The sequence below is a fragment of the Schistocerca nitens genome, chromosome 1 (assembly GCF_023898315.1).
Source record: "Schistocerca nitens isolate TAMUIC-IGC-003100 chromosome 1, iqSchNite1.1, whole genome shotgun sequence".
Taxonomy (NCBI): domain Eukaryota; kingdom Metazoa; phylum Arthropoda; class Insecta; order Orthoptera; family Acrididae; genus Schistocerca; species Schistocerca nitens.
In genome coordinates, this window is record NC_064614.1 from 788,443,377 (window position 1) to 788,463,482 (window position 20,106).

At 36.5% G+C, this 20,106-nt stretch overlaps 1 long non-coding RNA gene across 2 annotated transcripts in view; it reads left to right on the plus strand.

Moving 5' to 3' along the window:
- Nucleotides 1-1,249: 1,249 nt before the first annotated feature.
- LOC126262025 (uncharacterized) overlaps nt 1,250-20,106 on the plus strand; it is a 100,230-nt gene continuing 81,373 nt past the window's right edge. For both annotated transcript variants that reach the window (XR_007546707.1, XR_007546706.1), the window contains exons 1-4: nt 1,250-1,336; nt 1,551-1,651; nt 3,395-3,586; nt 5,071-5,138. This is a non-coding gene — a long non-coding RNA (uncharacterized LOC126262025). The remainder of the gene's footprint in view (nt 1,337-1,550; nt 1,652-3,394; nt 3,587-5,070; nt 5,139-20,106) is intronic.

The following is a 20,106-nucleotide window of genomic DNA, read 5'->3' on the forward strand; positions in this document are numbered from 1 at the left end:
GTTACCGCCAGCCGTTCATGAGGAGAAATTGCCCTTCTCATACAAGTATTTTTTCTCATAATGTGAGGGGTTACAAGCTTTAAGAGATAATTATAAGTTTCGACATCCATCCGCAAATAATTTCGCCAATTCGCAACGAAATTAGTTTTTTATTACCGTTTCTCTGATTGCTGAGGCGTCAACTGCCCGCAATTTTTCAATTAGAGCATTGTATGCTGCTGTCTTTTTGTCTCGGTCACTATATTCTTTACTTTTAATCTTCCACAAACATGGGTGGTTTCTGTATATTTCAATGAATTCACGTACAAACTCTCGAGAACACTGACGAGTATCTGCCATTTTAATGCTCTGTGCGTACAAATACAAACACTAGACTGAGGAAACAGCTGTTTCGCGCCAGATTTGCGGCGATCTCCTGTCCACACGCTCCAACTTGTCTGCGCAGATGTGGTTTGAACCTACAGATTTGAGAGGTTTCGCTCAAACCTCCAACTCCAACTTCCAGGTTTGCACACACCTCAGGTTGGTGCAAATCTTCTGTCCACACGCAACGATCTGTCTGCGCACATGTGATGTGCGCAGACATTTGCGCAGACAGATCGTTGCGTGTGGACGGGCCTGTATACCTCCATGGTTGTCTGTCCGACATTTTGTTTTAATCCTCTCTGCATATAGAAGGCCACGCACTGTTCTCAATTTCTCTGCATGACGTGGTTGTGACGTCAGAGTGTCGTAAAGTTCTTGTGGCTGTGTGGTGTTGCAGCAAGTGGTGTGGAAAACTTGGGTCTAAAATTGCAGATATGGGAGTTTCACTGCAATTTAGGGACGTCGGATTGAAGAAGCTGCAGACAGAGGAACTCGTCGAGTGGATAAGTAAAGTCCGCTCTAAGAAATCTACAATGAAGAGAAAGCGTAGGAGGGATCTAAGAGTGGAGGCGATTTTGTCAAGCGCATTGCTTAGGGCGGAACACGAACTTAAAAGCAAGCAGCAAGAACGCTACAGGCGTTGGCAGCGAGTTAAAGTGGAGCTTTGCAAGAATTTAGAAACTTCTAGACAAAAGGTCACCAATTCAGATTGGGATTATCAGGCATGCGATGATATCAACAGCTTTAATAGTTTTATGTCTATGTTGAAAGAAGTGAAGATATCGCCGCAGAGATGATCATGGGTAAGGTTTGCAATATTTGAATGTTTTAATAGAGGAGACGTTTCATGGTCACGGGTTCATGAAGCCATTTCCGTGTTGCAGGAGATTTCGTCATGGCGTCTCGTGTGACAGACGGTCCTGTGGTCTGTTGTGGCGGTAGATCGCGACTTGAAGCAAATGGCGTTGCGGTTTGTAATGACGGGACTACTGTAATTTCATTGGTTGAAATATTGTGATTCATATTGAATTGTACATACATTCTACGAATGTCTGTAACATCGGTTGCATATTGAGTTTTTGTTAACTCTTAATTGAATGTTCCTTCAAAATAAAATTTGTAAAAATTTTAATTTTTGTGTATGTAAATTATTCTTATTTATTAAAAAATGGTTCTTTTGTCAGATTACACAGGCCAACATGGTAAATGAAATGCGGGCCGTTCAACTACTTATCGGCGGAAATGGTCGTGGAGTGTTTTTGCCGAGGAAGTTTCAGCATAAATGGTTGGTTAATACGTTTAAACTTTAGAGTGAGTTTTATATTATTAACCAAATGTCAATGAATCAGTATTTTGATGAGTGACGTTGTCGGGGGGGAAGTGGCAGCTAGTGGTACTGATATTCGAATTTTTTATGCTCTGGCTTTCGTTGAGGAGGATTTGTCATGCACACTTCAGATGAGTAAAAGCTGCGTTTCGAGTGGTCTTCTGTGTAAAGTGCTCTTCTACATAAATTGTGTTAGTAGTGTACGTATCCATTTTCGTTTTGAAGAAATTTTCGTAATAGAATCATTAAATGTACTTTTTCATGGTGTTAACATAGAACCAGAAATTTTAGTTCAGGTATGTGTAACTGAATTATTTTTAGTGTACAATAAGCTGTTAGTTTCCATGATTGTTGTAATGTTGTCAGAACTCATAGGGGAGCCATTAAAAAATCCCTTTATCTGCCAAATATGGCTCTTACATGAAAACACTATTTGAATTTAATTCCTGTGTTCAGCGATTAGGATTAATTTTTATAGATTTGTCTGTAATGGGTGGTTGATAATTTACTGACAACATTCTGGTTTCCCTAAATGGCTGAAGTGGCTGGTTGCTGTATTTCTTAAGGTAATACAGTACACAGCCATGGAGCTAAACAATCAGTAAAATGGTGTAACCTAATATTCTGTGTTTATTTCTGAGGGCTGTTGTTCTTGTAAATGATTTGGTGTTGTGAAGTATAGTCTTCAGCATTGCTGTCCATTTTAAACGTTAATAAATTGTGTGGCTTGGGATAACAATGTGACTGCAGTTCTGTGGGTGATCCTAATTGCAATTTTAAGTGGTAGAAAGTTTCAGAATTGGCAGGGTTGTGTAGTTTGTCCATATTTCAAGTTTAATTTACAGGTTAATTGATAGATGAAAGTATAAATTTTCTAACTTGTCAGCCCAGCTATCATTGAAAATTTCTCTGACCATTCTACTCTACAGTGACATACTCTTTGATCATTTGCAGATGTGACTAACCTCCATTTTAGTTTGCTCCACATGTGGCATCAGACTGATATGTGGCTTACTCCACCATTTCAAGGTTTTGAGTTCCATATCTGAAACTGTTTAGATGTGCTGGTGTGTCATTAGGTGTGGAAAAATGTTGCTCGTAGGGAGCAGGAAGGTGTGCCTGGTTATTGAAAACAAATAGAAATGGTTTTCCACATGCTTATGTTACTGTTGGAGTTATGGGTAGCAGCTAAAAAGGCTGTCACTTGCATGATGAAAACTGTTCTGCACACACAGTAATATATTTTGCTGCCCTAAGGACAAGAACGTTGTATAGCCTGCTATTCAATTCTGACAAATAGTTGCAATTTGGCAGTGAAGTATCGTTCAAGAAATATAAGTACTTTGTTAATCTGTGGCAGCTGTTAATTTTTGGTGGGTTTTCATGGTACACACATCATTACTGATTGCTTGAAGACAAGCAACTGGACATTATCTTCCAAAGTTATTAACTAGTTGGTTGTTAGTAATGTAATTTTATTACATGTTGTGTTGCGAAAATGTTGACAAGATATTTCGAAAATGACAGATGTACTGTGGAATTTTGTTGCATCTTTTCTTTGTAACTTGATGCATAAACTTTAAAGTTGATAACAAAGTTACATAATACCTTTTTCAATTGGCAGATACTTTGTTTATCCTGTGGATTCATGTAAAATGGAATGTTTGAATGTGTAGTCTAATTCCTGTTTATGGTTGACAGTTAATCAGAGTTAAATGGCATCTTGACATCTTCTGTATGATGAAGACGTGCTCTATGGCCATTGCTCCTTAATGGGTATATATGACTTCTGGCAGTACTGGCTCACTGAAAGCAACGTTATTGGTGCCTTGTGGATGAAGTAAGGTGGAGTGTGAAACTGCACCAGCATCATGTACATCTACAAGCACAAATGTAAGATGATTTTTGAGTATTGTGCAAGCATGTTGCTTGCAGAATCATATAGTTTACTTAAGTTTTTATTTAAACATGCAGGAACAACCAATGTATGTTTACAAATGAGCTACTGATCATATTTGCTGCAACGGCTGCCATAATGTATTGAAATGTCAAATATTGGATTTAAATTACTTCTGTCCCAACTGAAGTGCTGTTGGAAGTATTGGGTGAATCTGTGTGAGAGAGTAGTTGTTGCAGCAATAATAATTTATGCTGGTGGGAATTTGTGCTTTCTTTATTTCCTCAGTTTAAAACTTTAAAAAGTTGGTCTTTAAGAAGAGTTAATTTATCAGGACAGCTATATTGGTGTAAGAGAATAGTATTACATATTGTAAGATATGTCAAATCATTAACTATAGGAATTTTCCCAGGCAAAGTATGTTTGAAGTAAATCAAACAGAATGAAGTATGTTAGTTGTCTCATGTGAAAAGTTGCTTAACTTGTTAACTGATGTCAGTAGTGTGCCATATTCTTGATACAGAAATGGTGTAAAACCCCTTACACATCAGAATTAAAGCATAAAAATTAAGAATAACAGGAATTTGATAGTTTATAAAATTAGGGAAGTGGAAAAGACATTCCATATTTGTCTTAGAGCTAAAATCTTTGCTAGTTTTAGTAAACATTGATTTGAAAGTATTAATTTCATAACACATTACTGTTCAAAAGATATCAGAGGGTGTACACTTTTTTTTAGAGGTAACTCATAAGTGACTTTGTTTAATGTGCAATCATAAATACACTCATATCCATTAGATTTAATGTGCAGTAGTTTCTTGTGCCCCCTGCTTTCCAGGACTTTCTTCCACATAGTTTGAGGGATTGTCCAAACATCTGAATAAATTATTCATTCCCATTTTCCTATATGGTGATAAGAGGCTCTTAGTGATAATAAACATTATTGACAAAGGTTGTGTATAACATGATTATCAAGTGTTTCCATGCTAAAGCTGCAAGTAAAAACATTGAGTTGTTATTTAATAGCCAGATACAATTTGTCAGTCTGATAATTTATAGTTGACATAAAGGCAGTGGTCAATTGTTCAACTGCAGGTGAACTTTGTTTTCCAGTCAGACAAAATTTAGTATTTGCTTTCTGTAAGCATATGTAACATGCATACTTTTATGGCTTTGTGCGAGATTGATCAGAGTAATTGGTTTAAAAATTACTTGAGCAAATAATTTAGTGTAATTGCTGTAACTTTGTGGTTCATTTAGGGTATACATGCAGTATGTAACTGCTTAAAAAAATTCAGCAGTAGTTGAGATATAATTACCTCAATTTAAAGACTTACAGAACACTGATTTTTTGTTGGCAAATGGTCACTTGAAATAAATACTCAACATGGTTTTGGAAAGATGTAAAAAGTTCTTGATTGTATAATTATTGTGTTAATGGTTAGGCAATAGTTGTAACATTTGTGTTAATGCATTCCAGATTCTCCAGTTTGTGGATCGTTTATTGATGGCTATAGGATTTTTGTCACATTTTTTCCAGTGAATCGTGTAAGTATTATAGTTAACTTCAATGACTTATGATTAGTTTTCAGTTGGTTTTCGAGAAAGTTTTGCTTATTTCTTTTGTGGGCCACTGAAGGAAACCCAGGCATGAATTGATACTGCTTGTGTGAATTGCTGCAGATGAAGCCTTATATGGCAGTGAAAAGTGAAACTGACTGGAAGAGAATAGAAATTTTTGAAATATGTTTCACATGCTGATATAGTATTTAAGAGACTGAACAGTTGTTGAGCAGAGCTGTGTGCCACAAATGCACTGAATCAATAGGATCCCACATCCTGTTGTCCAAGATGCAATTAATTTGGTAATGGAGGGAAGTGAGGTGAGGGTAGGGAATTATAAGACACAAAAACTTGGAAATAATAAGGTTCAGATGAATAAGGGTTGCAGTAGTTACAGACATGGACATTTTCACAAGAGGTTAGTGGGAAGAGTTGCAGCAAACAAATCTTCAGGCTGGTGATCACAATTACATTGGTAGAAGTATTTTTAAAAAAGATTACATGCGTACTACTTAAAGTGAGCTGAATAGTTAACACTTGTTTCTTTTTTGCCCCTACATGTAGCAGCTGAAAAGGAAAGGAGGTCTTGAAATGGTTTTGCATAAGTGCTGAACTTACAACTTGCCTTAATCAAAAATGTTAATAAAAAGAGGCTCATGTTTATAAAAATTGCTGTATTTAACTGATGTTTAAAAACAGTTGATCAGATCTGTAAGTTTGCTGAGAAATATTAATATTGGTGAATTAAACTGATAAGATTCAAATTGGGATTGTTGAGAGTTGATAAATATCCCAGTAGTTCTGCCTGTTCATTTTCTACTCAAGAGGGTGTGAAATGTCCAGAAAATGTATTTAATGTATCTTTTTCTGGTTCCTATGAATACATTGAGACAAAATTGCCTCAGATGTTTTGATTGTGGAATTTGCTAAAAGTCACTGAAAGGTATTGCCAGCCATGTTTTAAAGTACAGTCCACATTTGATTTTCAAAAAGTCTGGCAAATCATGCATACAATGTTGTCTGATATAGCCTCATTTAAAGGAAGTTTCATTTGGAAAGCCTCTGCATAAGGTTAAATTCCTCTTTCTTCCATGATAAATTTTTGCGGACTGATTCTTCGTGTTCACTGATCCCAACTTGCAGTCAGCATATTGTTAGCTACATCTGTTCATTGCTGGGACCATATGTTAGTGGATTGCAGGAGCCATCAACTTATTAAATAACAGACAATTTTAAAGAGAGATTTGGACCACAAAATTGAAAATCACCTTTGGTCATTTATGGGCTTAGCTGGCAATACAGGATGTACCATACTCGGGCATTCACAGAGAAAAAGGAGCTGGAAGTACTTACAGTAGTTAATAGGTAGTTCTGCTGAGGGCACTGCTCACCTCAGTTTGCATGTATAAATGGCAGGAAGAAAGTTTCCGAATAGTGTGTAAAGTGTGCACCTTTTCCTTTTTATGAACCATTTATCTGATCTGTGCCGATTTTAGAAAAATGTGGACGGCCTGCAGTCTATGGAGAAAAAATTGCTCCAGTAAAAAAGTAATTTTAATGCCAAGTGTCACAGCTGTAAACCCCAAACAAATCAGCCAGCCAAGAGCTATCTGAACTCCAGACACAAAGTACATGTTGCTGAGAAATCAGTATACCCATTGTTTGTCGGACCTGCTGCACATGTCGAGGAATCGTTCAGAGAGTTTTGCACGATTTGAAGCTTATGCCATACCATCCATAAAGTATTCACATGTTGAATGAGGAAGACTTTTACAGATTACTCAAATTTGCAGAGGTGAAGTGGGAAGGTTCTGACCTCATACGGACGGTCAAATTCAACCCAAGTATTATGAACATGCAACTGTTTATTTGGGGTCCATAACATCCCCAGTCTCACCATTAAGATTAAGTCTCCAGGAGTGATGATTTGTGGTGTCATGATGCACAGAGGACTGATTGGCACTCTCTTCCTGGAAAGTTGCATAATGGGGACTCTGACCATGTTAGGTCAGAACTTCAAAATAGATGGACTTCGAACTGTAGTGTCAGTGAGATGATGCTTTGCCACACTTTGTAAATAACTGTTTGGGTGTTGTTACATGAAGTGCTTCCTGAGCATTGGACTGGCTGGTGAGGACTTATGAAGTGGCCAGCCTGATCTCAGACTTATCCTCTCCACCCCAACCTCGCCCCCATTTCCCAGAACTTGAGGATAAGGTGTATTGTAATCCCATTACCCAAGAGCAATGTCTGTGTGAGGTGATTATCCAGGAGTTCAACAACATTCCAGGGGTCATGTGCAGGGAGGAGTGAAAATGTTTATAGACCTGTGTTGACGCAGAGGGTGGCTAGTTGACCACTACTTGAAAATTGAGGACTGTCATAACAATTACTAACATGTATATGTTATCCCCTTTTTTGTAATCCTGGCTAGTGTGTAGCAATAAAAATATTAAAAATTGAGTATCTCCATCCCTGATTATTAATTTTCAACATATTTTTAAAGTTAGTGACCAGTGTTGTCATTTTTACAGTTAGTAATATTTAACATTACCAAACAAGTGTTTTGCTTAATTGCTAGCCTCCCATTAAGGGGTAACTGACAGTTTATTTGGGATTTTCACTAACTGAAAGAATGTTCATATGTACAAAAACTTCTAATACTACAATGTTACTGCAGTTGTTAGATGTCTACTTATCCAGGTTTAACTAGTTTTTGCATAGGTTTTGTAATCACTGCTTTCTGCCTACGTATGAGGCATATAGCTAGACTTAAATGTTGTCTTGTTCATATTTCATGTAGCACAGGTGTTGCAGTTATTTTTACAAAAGTCTTTCTTCTCACAGTAAAGTTGCAAATTTTAAGCAATTTTTGAGAGTTAGACCATATTCAAAAAATTGTCTAGTTTTTGGAATATGGACATTCTTTATGAACTTCGTAAGGCACTTGAATTTCCTTCCATTTAACTATTGATAAATTTGGGTTAGATGCTGCTACAGTGCTTAAAATTGGGGGAATGAGGTGGGACTCAGTGTCTAGTTACTAAAAGCAGCTTAAGTGCAATATTGGCTTGGGATGGGCCATGTTGGGTTTTTCTTTGTTCAACTGATCTTATGTGTAGATCATTCTGTTGGCAGGTCATTAAATTTGAAACTCCATTCCTTCTGGATCTGCATTTTATTTCTCAAGTGGCTTCATCTGATTTCTGATAATCCAATTCTTAAGCAGTAGCACTCGTGGAAATAAACTTCATACAAATGTGCTTAGCATTTACAGTGTTGCTGCAAAACTAAATTATGAGCTATGTGTTTTGTCATCTTGAGATATTAGTGCTGAAATGAGTGGAAGGTAGATTTGCTCATGCAGCTGACATCAGTCCAAATGTGCAGGGTAACTCATTGTACTGGATGGGCAGGTTATTTTAGTATCTCATAAACTAGTAACAAAATGTATGTTACATTAGACACACTTTGATATCAAGCCAATAGTGTGTTGATTAAAACACCAAACTTATATTGGGAACCCTTTTGCCCCTGTAAATTAGTGGAAAGGATTTTGAACATCATAAGAGGGAAAATGTACTACCAAATAATACCTGTTTTGCTAATGATTTGATTTTCATTGGTGAAAATGTGGAATTACAGGTACCATACATTGGGTAATGCTGGGTCTCGTAACGCTGTGCTTCCGGACATGTTGTGGCAATAAATTGGCGTTACAGAAGCAACTGAATCCACATGCTTGCTTTGACCCATGACATCAGTATGGCAGAAACAGCCATTTGTAGCAAATACCATAGGTGACAATGATGCCACTACATACATAAGCCAACAAACGCGGGCAAAAATAAGTGGCAATAGCGTTTCATTCCAAAAATAAAAGAAAACTAATGGGGCAGCTACAGAAAATTGGATGTTTACGGTGGGGCAAGCAAAATACAAAACAATGAAGAAACACTACACCATCCTAAAACATAATATCTAAAAAGATTTAAATTACAACAAAACAGCAGGTATCTGACATTTCTCTTAATCTATATAGCTCAACCACAACTATAGATACCAAAAAGCCAATACCTATAAGCCCGTAATGTGGTATTGGGCACTTCCTTTTACTTATATAGCTCAACTGCAGCTATTGATATAAGAAAACAAATACCGACATCTCCAAAAAGTGAAACCAAAACAGATACCATGTGTTCACTATGACATACCATAAATATACAAAAGACAAAGATCACAATTACTGTAGAATAAAACCAAAACAAAAATTACTTGCCAACAAAAGCCTCCAGCAATACCACCTGGGTTTTGGTTCATTCTTGTCTTCACTGTCCTCATGTTCCTCTGCCATTTATTTCTGCAACACTTCATCAGTTGTCATGGACTGAAAACAGGGCAACGCCTTCATCACAATCAACATGTTTATTGAAGCTACAGTAATCAAGATTTTCTTCTTGCTCTGGTTTTTCCCCCTGCCATTATTCAGTTGCAGTTACTTCATTTCCTGGCATGTTGTCTTCTGTTAATTACAGGTATCCGATGGAAACAAGCTGCCTTGGAGCAGTTTGAGATTTTGCTTTTGTGCACAGAATCCCAGGCACTTCTTACAAAATGTGTAGCATCCAAGATGTAACCTTTCTCATTGTAGAATGAAGATGAGCCAGACTCCTCTGTACAAGAATCGGCATGTATTTTGTTTCGGGCATTTGATAATGTCTCACTGAGGTGACAATGTGGTTTGTACAGCTCGGAGGAAAAACACTGCATTTATATTATGTAGTTACATCGTATCTTTGTGATGCACTGCGAACTGGTCAATAAACTTTATTATTTTTCTATTTCTAATGCCTAGTCTTGCATCCCAGGCATGCAAGAATTTTATTCATAGTTGTCGTTACCCATGCACTTGCATTACACATCAAAACATGCATGAATAATGCTGTATGGCACATTTTGCAGTTTTCTGGAAATCAGTAAAAACTGTTAATTTCATAGAACTATTGCAAAATAATAATTTAATCAGATATGTATTGTTTGTGCATACAGACAATTGAAAATATTTAGTTTTGCTCTTTAAAATTAAGCTAAGCATAGTTTTTTAAAAAAGTATTAGAATGGAAAAAAATGTAATGTAGCTATGGATATGCAGCATTATTCTAGATCACTATGTACTCTGCTGTAATAATGTTGTCTAGAATCCAAAAATTGTAAGGAAATTATAACAAGATACAAAAGTAATATTTATTGTAAACTGATTACTTCATTCTTAAAGTAATACAACAAGAGTTTACAAAGTTGATAAATAAATTTGGTACATTGAACTCAGTTGCTACACTGCTAGTTTTTGTAAAAATGCCTGTATTTTGGCTTAATATACTTTAATGTCCAATAGAACAGTTTTGTTCTCGTTATGAAGTGTGTGCTGTGTTGTAGAGCTGAAGGCAACAGAAAATGTTTTACTTGATGTTCATATCCATATTTTAAAATACATTCTTCACTGTGGGCGAAGCAAATCGTGACCACAACACACGCTTATGCCCTGAGGATCATCACTATGCAGTTTCAACCAGAGTACATCAGTAATTTTCAAAGCAGGTGGCTTTCTGAAAACCAACTCAATGGGTCTTTTGTCCTTGAAATCTTCCATCTTGTGAATGGTCAGTTTTGAAGAATCTACAAAGTCCTTACCAATGACATGCTTCCATTTTGAAAGAACCATAATTTAGATACACTTTTCTTTTCTTTCTCAATCAGTGCAGAGCCCCTATCACAAGATAGATAACTTCAACCCAAACATTAAAAAAAATGATATAGTTCTGTAAGTACTTGCAGCTGACCGGATGGAAGTTAATGTGCTAAAACTCTAAAGTTACTGTTCTACCTGACAATGTTAAGAGCATACAATCAGTTTGCATTCCATACCTTCAGGTGTATTGTAATTGTTTGACACAAATTAAAGCAGACAGGAAACTACTTTGGCTGAACCTTTACTTGTGATGGTTTCATCACACAAATTTACTGTTATGTTCCCAGTAATAACACGAAGGCTGTGTCTGGTAGAAAACAGTGGAATGCATGGAATGCATCAAGGAAGGACAAAATAAAACCTGTTGTAGATAAACACACACGTCTTGTTTCTTTGAGCCATTTCTGTATTGCTATTTAGTGCTTTGTATGCTTGGTCTGCTTTTGCATGATGCAACTGACTCTTAAGTTCGATATTGTGCAGTTAATATTTCATCTGAAGCTGCATTCATTTTGTTAAACAACAAATCCCACTGTTTGCAAGTATCTGACCTAGGTATTCTGAAACAAATTAAAATCTGTCTGAAGCATACTTTGATAGTATGACCTGCATATTAATTTAGTGGTTAACTTTACAGTAAGCAGTAGATACATTCTGCAGAGGTTAAGGCTTGTGAGCACACGTTCTTGTGGGGGTTTGTCCCTGCTGTAATAGCTCATCTGCTTTGGGAAACTCATTTTCCTTGACTGTCTTTAGGAGTGGTCATTGCACCTTTTAGTTTACTTTGAAGGGTCTGTATTTGTCACTGGGTGATACACAATGTCAATGTCTTTTGGCGAACTTCTTTTGACAGGACTTAGTATTTTAAAGTTGCTTGTTTCTGTGAAGCGTGTGTCTTACCTTTCTTTTGTCTGTCCAGCACATGTTTCCATGGATTTTTCAAGTAAATAGACTGCTCATTGTACAGTAAGTCATGAAATTCTTTGTACAGCTTTAAATTAATTTCTGGGTTTATGTCGTTGCATCATTCTTTTGAGCACACGTCTCCATTGCATACATGATCCTGTATCAAAACTGTGGGTGTTACTGTCTTATGTTCAGCTGGGTTATAATATTTCACATTCTCTTTTAGTTGTATAACTGTTCAGATTGTGTTATTTTTGTTGTTGATACTTACAGAACTGTAGTTAGTTGTATTCATGTCACATTTTTACTGTAATGTTTTGAGGAAATGCACATAACATATGTTAGTGCCATGTACTATACGGGGCACATAGGCCTCTGTACAGGGCACATTTGCTACTTTCTAGCTGTACTCCTTTTTACAAAACACATACAGCATTATTCTGCTCACCGGTGTTGGAGGTTGTATGGCAGAACTACCTTTCCTTCTCTTGATTTATGTTCCAGTCCAGCTTCACAAGGCCTTTTCCTTGTAATATCTTCCCAGTTACAGATGTTAATTTTCCTTTTCTGTGTGTTATTTGCATGTTTCATGCCACTTGTGGTAAGCTGTACCTCACTACATTATTACCATTATTACAACGTACAGCAGAGGTGCAATAACTGCGCAAATCTCCTCGCTGTTTATTGCTGCCCTCGGATGGTAAACAGGTTAACTATTACAACAGGTGATACAGACTGCCATATACAACATTATTCAACTAAATTCTACAAAAAGTCAAAATATGCCATACCGTATTGCTTGTGCACTTGCTTCATATAGTGACACGGAAGGAAGTGTCCACATATATTTGAAGTATTGTGGGCTCTTCACGCTTTAAGTAATAGTGGCACCAACTTTCCTGTTCTGATTTCATTACAACATAATAAAAAAAGTTGCCCCTCTACTAAACTTTCTACTGTAGTATTCTTCTCCACTGAACTAGTTTTGTCAGGCAGAAGGTGGAAAAAAGAAGTCCATTTCGTCTGCCTTAAATTCATTGGGGCTATACTTTCTGAAGATTGATTGGAAGAGTGTTTTTTCCAGACTGTACAGTGTCAATGTTCACGCCTGCAGCCTTGCCTCGAACATATTTATATACTAAATTCTGTTCTTGAATATTTTGTTCTAACTATTGGATGCTTTGAAATTTGCTAGTCCCAACTTTGGTGCCAAATAGCTTGGTGTAGCACAAACTAAAATACCGTCAGTTGGTGTGTTCAAAGCATGAACTTGCTTAATCCACTTTCGTAGCATGTTTTCCACTTCTGGACACTTATGCGCTCATTTTTGTTTGCCATTTCCTCCTTTCCAAACATGATGCTTCAATTATTTTTTCGTTTCTTTGCCATGGTATTTAATGTTGATAGAGGGATGTTCAGTTTTTGTGCGCTATTAGTATGCATCGTGTGTGGATTTTTGCCCACTTCCTGGAAGTATCTTCTTCTTGTTTGTAAACTATCTCAATGTCTTTTATGTATTGCAAACCAGTACACTGTTTAACATACAAAACATCACGGGCTGAGTGTCAGTCGAATGTCAAATGCTAACAAAAACAAATGACTGAATAACATGCTACTGTTTGTTTGGCTGTTGCAGAAGTTATTGGAGGTGCTATCAGCCTAATCGACTTACTTCCGTGCATCTTTTCTGTCATAATGAGTGATCTTTAGGGCTTGGAAGAGTTGCTGATACTGAATAGCACTGTCTCCCTGAATATTTCCACAGCACTCTCACAACTTGTGGCAGCAAAAATTTCAACTGTCAAATAGTATGAATACTTAAAAAGTTTGAACACAAATGAATTGATTTAACATGTGTTTAATGCAGGAACATGGACTTTAAAAAATTGAAGTGATGTGTAGGGAAAATGTGGTTAATGAGACTCCACTGTACTGCATGTCTGTTCACATTGAACACAAGTTATTTATGGGGTAATGTAACACTTACATGGCAGCAAATTTTAATAGTGAAACATGTTTTTGATACAACAATGCAAGTTTCATAAAGGTCTGAAACTCTGTAAAGTTTGTGGAAATTGCTAAGTGCTATCATTCTTAAGGGTGAATATATTGTGTATGGCAAGTTTTGCTGCCTCAAGACATATCAAAGTTTCTAACTTTAATACTTGGCTTACTGTGCGAAAGCTTAATGAGGAGATTGACATCTCAAATATTTGTTGGCCCCCACTCCCCCCCTGGAAGTTAATAGGCCAGCAATTGCACCTGGCACTGTGAACTATGAACTGAGAGAGCTGTTCAGTATCATAGATTGCTATAGTCTTAAATGTAATTCACAGTATTTGAAAAATAGGCAAAAAACATGTGCATGGTGTAGTACAGTGGATGCAGTATTGAAAAAATAGCTACACTAGTAAGCCTATATTAAAATTTATTAGGAAACTCATGGGTCACACCCTGAAAACTTACCACCTTTACTACTGCATTAAACTGGTTTATCCTGATACTTGGTTCAAATTTGACACTGGATTTGCTATTGATGCACTCAGAAATGATAGTTTTTGCATCTGCAGTAAAAGTAATAAAATGTTTTAGTTGTAAAAAATGTCAGATATGAGGCACAATTTAATTGCTGCAGTTTTGACAAGTGCTGTGACAAACCTTAATGTGTTTAGTCCTGTTCAATGTGATTCTGTGAAGTGATGTACTCCCCAACTTAGTTCAGTTGCTGGTGGAATACAGGGGTGGTAGCAAGTGGGGGGGGGGCCTATAGACTCCCCCCCCCCTTCATGGAGTATCATATTACACTGGGTAAAATGACTTCAGAAATCAGTGAATATATTACTCCAACAGATTCAATCTTTTTTATATAATTATGTAGCAATATCGGTTGCAATGTATTCCACACACATTTTAACAAAAGAATAAGAGTGGCAAATACGCTTACTACGTAAACCAATAAATATGATTTAACTTCATTAATTAGTAAGATGCCTATTTATACACATTTTGTTCCCTGAACTCCAAAACAGTTACCAAAAACTACTTTAAGCGACACCAAATTTTAACAATTTGTCGGTAGAGGACCCCAACTCTCCTTTTGTTAAGCCATATTCCATTCCCCCAAATTTCCCCCCTCCCCCTTAGCCCCCCCCTCCCCCTTGACTGACTTCTAGAATTGCCCCTGGGAGGAAATATAAACAGTGTAAGTTTGCTTTATAAAAGGTGTTTTATAAATGGAAGGGCAGTAGAAATAGCTCTGTGTTCTATAATTTGAAGCAAAATTAGGCAGAAGCTGGAAAGTCCCCCCCCCCCCCTCCAGGACTTTGCTTGCTGTTAATGGAAATGTGTTTAGAATGGTAGACTGTAAATAAATATTCATTATTTTTGGAAGGGATATTGCATTATAATTACAATATTGTCAGTGCATTTAATGCTCTATAGGACAATTGGTAAATATTTTTTGTCTTGTTGTATGTAATGTTTTAGTTTTTCTTTTAGTTCACTGCACAGCTGGGACATTATCTGTAGAGAATTTAGTTTGTCAGGAACATTGGTTAATATGTTTCACCTTATCATGGGCAACAGAATACTGATTGCTGTCTGAATTTTCATCAGATTAGTACTCCTGTAAAATTCGTACTGGTAAATGAAGTGAATGACAATACTGTGTGTGTGTTTGTGCCCAGTTTGAGTCACTGTAGGCATTATTATTCATTCCGACAGTATGTTACCTTTTACATACTAATTGCACCAAATTTTACTGTCTGTAATTTGCCAGACAAACTTTACTACCTTCGCAAACAGATACAATCATGCACACAGCCTACAGGGAATACTCCTTCACACAGGTGATTCTTTATACAGAATAACTTGTCATAAGCTTGTCACAGTGGCAACAGATAAATTGTGGAAAATTGCAACGTATGTTAGTGTTCTGATATTGTGTGCATTGTACAGATGGTGAGAAGTTCTGAGTGCTTTACTTGTGAAGCATAAAATAAACTTGCTTATGTCATGATATGGTGCACAAAATATTTTGCTGTTCTCTAGCTGAGTAGGCATAAGAAGGTGTTGTAGTAGCATTGGGCTGGGACTGAAAGCTTCACGCGCCTGTGTCAACCGGTCACATAATGTGATTTTGTAGACATCTTCGACAATGTCTGTGTTGTAAATCTATAGACTGCTATTGTTTTTGCCTACAGTTGAAGTGATGAATGGCAACAGTGATGCCAATTGACAGGGACCCATGTAACCTTCACTCAGTGTAGCCATTGGATCACAAACTCCTGTGTTGTTGCATACTCTTTTATATGCTGATCACATGGGTTGATGGCATGGATTCAAAATGTTTAACACAACCATCTCCACAGACTGCCATCATCCAGTGGAATTCTCCTGGGCCTAGAGGAAGCTTGGTAGTATGACAGGTTTTTGTGCTACCCTTCTGTGCCCTTGTGTGTATCTACTTTCTTTTTCATTCTTACCGTTTTGAACTGAATGAACTGCCTTCCGCTCTCCCGTAATGTGTGTGTGTGCTTGCAGATCTGTAATACCGTACACTGCACAAAAAAGAAATCATGTCACATGGTTCCTTCCTAGACTGAAAGTAGGAAAATTCTATACTGAATAGATAGTGCTTTATAGGTTTGTCCATTGTCAGTTGTTGCTAATGCTTCTGGGTGTTATGCTAAGTAGTTTTTGGTGTTTAGTAGTTCTTTCCCTTTTGGGTATAAAATGGGGAAAAAACTCTGCTGAACACCTAAAAGAATACTATTAATCACACTGAAAAACCTGAGATCTAAGGTTAGATTCCCAGTGACTCTTAAATTTTCTGGCATGAGAGAAATCTGGAGTGGGATCTACATCTATTACATATTTGATGTCTACTAAGAGGAAATTGCAGGCCTGGAAGCATGTTTCATGAAAGGAACTACAGTGTTTCAGCAAACAATCATTTATTCAAGCTTTAAATATTAATCTTCACATTATTAATTGCATTTGTGTGTAAACTGTGCCCTGCTAGTTACTTCATCAAGTACAGTAGAAACTTGATTAACTTGATTAATTGTTGTAACAAGTCATTTGGATAACTGAAAATCTAGATAATTGCCTCTATGAAGAAGAGAGATTTTTGTAGAATTACTTCTAGAAAGATAACGTATGTTGCATGCATATGATTATTTTCAGGTACATTGCTCTGATTCTTTCTAGGATAAGTAGTATACAATTTTTTCTCTACATTGCTGCTGCATCATCAGTTAATTTTAATTGTAGTAAACTCACTTATCACACTGTCAAACAATCTGAAAGTGATTTCCAGGGTTTAAAATGCTTCAAAATGAGTTGGCCCTGTATCGTTTTCTGCACCTACATTTTCTTCTGTTTCATTGTCTTGCATTTATTGCTGATCCTTCAACAATGGCATCATTTCACATGTTTCAAAAACCTTGGTCTCACAAGTCAGCCACTCTTTCATATCATTGGCATCACATTTCTGGCATATTTGTATGTTTGTCATTAATTCATCTATATCCTCCAAAACAGAATCATCCATATTGGTTATTGAATTTTTGTTTCGAGCTTTGTTCGGTCTTCCTTTCAACCAAATACCCGCATCGACAACCATGTAACAACACTCTTTTAAATCATTTGACTCAAAAATGATAAAATTACTTTTAAATTTTCTTAAACAGATACCATATTTACTCGAATCTTAAGCTGCACTTTTTTCTGGTTTTTGTAATCCAAAAAACCGCCTGCGGCTTAGAAAAGAGTACAAAGTAAGTGGAAATTATGAAAAATGTTGGTAGGTGTTGCCAAAACCAACTTCTGCTGTCAAATGTATGTAGCGCTACACAAGCATGCTTTGCTGCCACAAAGATAAATACTGGCACCAAAACCTCTGTGTCAGTAAATAAATTTAGAAAAAGGTGGAAGACGAGATTTTTTTCTCTGCCTCGAATTTCGTCCACTGCATTTTCATACATTATCCAACAAAGTAAATACAAATTCCGTATTGTTCAACTTCGAATGTAGCAGCATTTCAGTGTACTACGAAAATTGGACTGGCAAGACTGGCATGTTTGTCAATATGGCCAACTCTACGTTCTGAATTTTTTCCTACCTGTGAGAAGATGGTTGCTAATAGGAACTTTTATGAATTGTGAATCACATGCGCTATTCTCTTCACCATAAGAATAATATGAATATAAGCATTTTGCCATGTATTCTTTCGTGTTTGCTGCTATCTCATTTAAATCCTGCCTGCCTAATAAACTATGAAACTAGAGTGAGACAACAGCAAATGTGGAAGAAAATATTTATCATGTCATGTTTATATTCATATTATTTTTATGCATAATCGTGATGGTCAGAAATGAAGCACAGCAATTGACTAGATTTTTAAATCTAAGATGACTAATTTCTGTGCAGAATGTAATGTACTAAAAGACGTGTCTGCAAAGATTTTAAACGGAGAAAAATTTTCGCTTAACACTCGTTCAGATCATCTATCATAGGCAGTCTATTTGGTTCTTGTTGATCATTATCAAAGAAAGCAGCAATGTAAGTAACAACAAATGGCAGTCTCTTGCCATCGTTTCGCTAATGAAACGATTCCCCTTGCACGAAAGCAAGCCATGCCACAAGTGGGGACAGGCCGTAAACACTCATTGTCAGAATGCGACAAACAATGCATGACACAGTACAGTAATGCATTTTCAACTTGGAGTGAAATAAACATCTATAACAAAGAGAGCGGCACTTATCAGATCAAAGAAAAATAAGCAGTCAATTCAAACTAGAAGAAGCACGACAAAAATAAATATGGACAGAGCGCCTGACTCAAAGCAGTAGCTTCCTGGTAAAGCTTAACTGCTAAGCTTAAGACTCGAGCCAAACTACCGTAGCTGTATAGTCATTCATTCGACCAAATTGTGTCTCATATTACAATGGACCAACTTTGTTTCGATTTGGAGGTGCGGCCTAAAACTTTTCTCTCCCCTTGAAATTAGTGTCTCAAATTTCAGGTGCGGCTTAGATTCGGGAAATTTTTTTTTTTCCCCTTGATTTAGACTAGCATTTTTCAGGTGAGGCTTAGATTCGAGTAAATGCAGTAATAACCAACATAAAAACTGTTTTATATAGTCATTTTAATGTTTCAAAAACGTTTGATCCATTGGTTGTAGCAAGGATATGAGGCAATATTTTACTGTGAATAATCAATCTTCTCTATAACAGTTAAGCTGAAGAATGAATTGATGCATTATCTAGTAAAATTAGGACCTTCTCTTGTTTAATTTTGAAAATTTTTGTGCTTCAGGGATAAGTTTTCATACCAATGACTATTTTGGACTTCAGCCATGTCAGTTTTTGCTTTTTATAAATTAAGTGAATCATTGTGATTTGTGTATCTCAGGTTTTTTGATTTGCTGATGAGGAGCAAAGGGATTTAATGGGGCCCTCTAGCATTTGTGAAAACTAATATTGTCACTTGCTTTCTGTTTGCTTTATATCCTTTCTTGCTAAGAAGCTAAGGATTTTCACAGTAATGATATACAATGTACTCAAACCTTCTCAGACTTGTTAACAAAAGCCAAGTCAGGAATTCTTTTTTAAAACCATTTTTAGAACAACTTACTGCCTCTACGTCAGCTGACATTTTTTCACCAAGTATTTCCAGTTTGCGAATTCCATGACAAGGGTTAAATCTGTAAAACTAAGTTGCAACAAAAGATTCATTGCCACCAATTTTTTTAACTGTAATGCCTTTTCACAGAGCAAAGGACCAGATATTGGTTGTTCTGGTGATGGTTTTTGTAAAGACCAACAATAGAAAACTTCTATCAAAAGTTGGTTTCTCAATTTCTTCACCACTTTTCAATGTTCATTCCCATGTTCACTATAAAGTTTGCAGGCACACTTCAAAATGAAGCAGTATTCTTAATATTGTTGATTGTAGAAGTACTTAAATCATACTTATTGGCTAACTTATGAGCAGATTCTCCATTTTTGGCAGCCGTCTAACTCTTAAAATAATTAAATGCATGCTATATAACTCAAACAAAAATCAAAAATGTGGAGCACAGATTGTTGGTGGATAATGCCAGTGAGATGTCTGTGCATAAATGGACTATACTACTTATTTACTCATGGTTGACAATGTGAATAATTGTGGATCTGTATAACTGAGATATGGATAACAATTTTCACTGTAGTTATAATTGAAAACGCAGGGATTAAAGGAAGATGAAAGTCAAAGAATTAAAGAGGCTAAACTCATCACAACTACACTCAGTA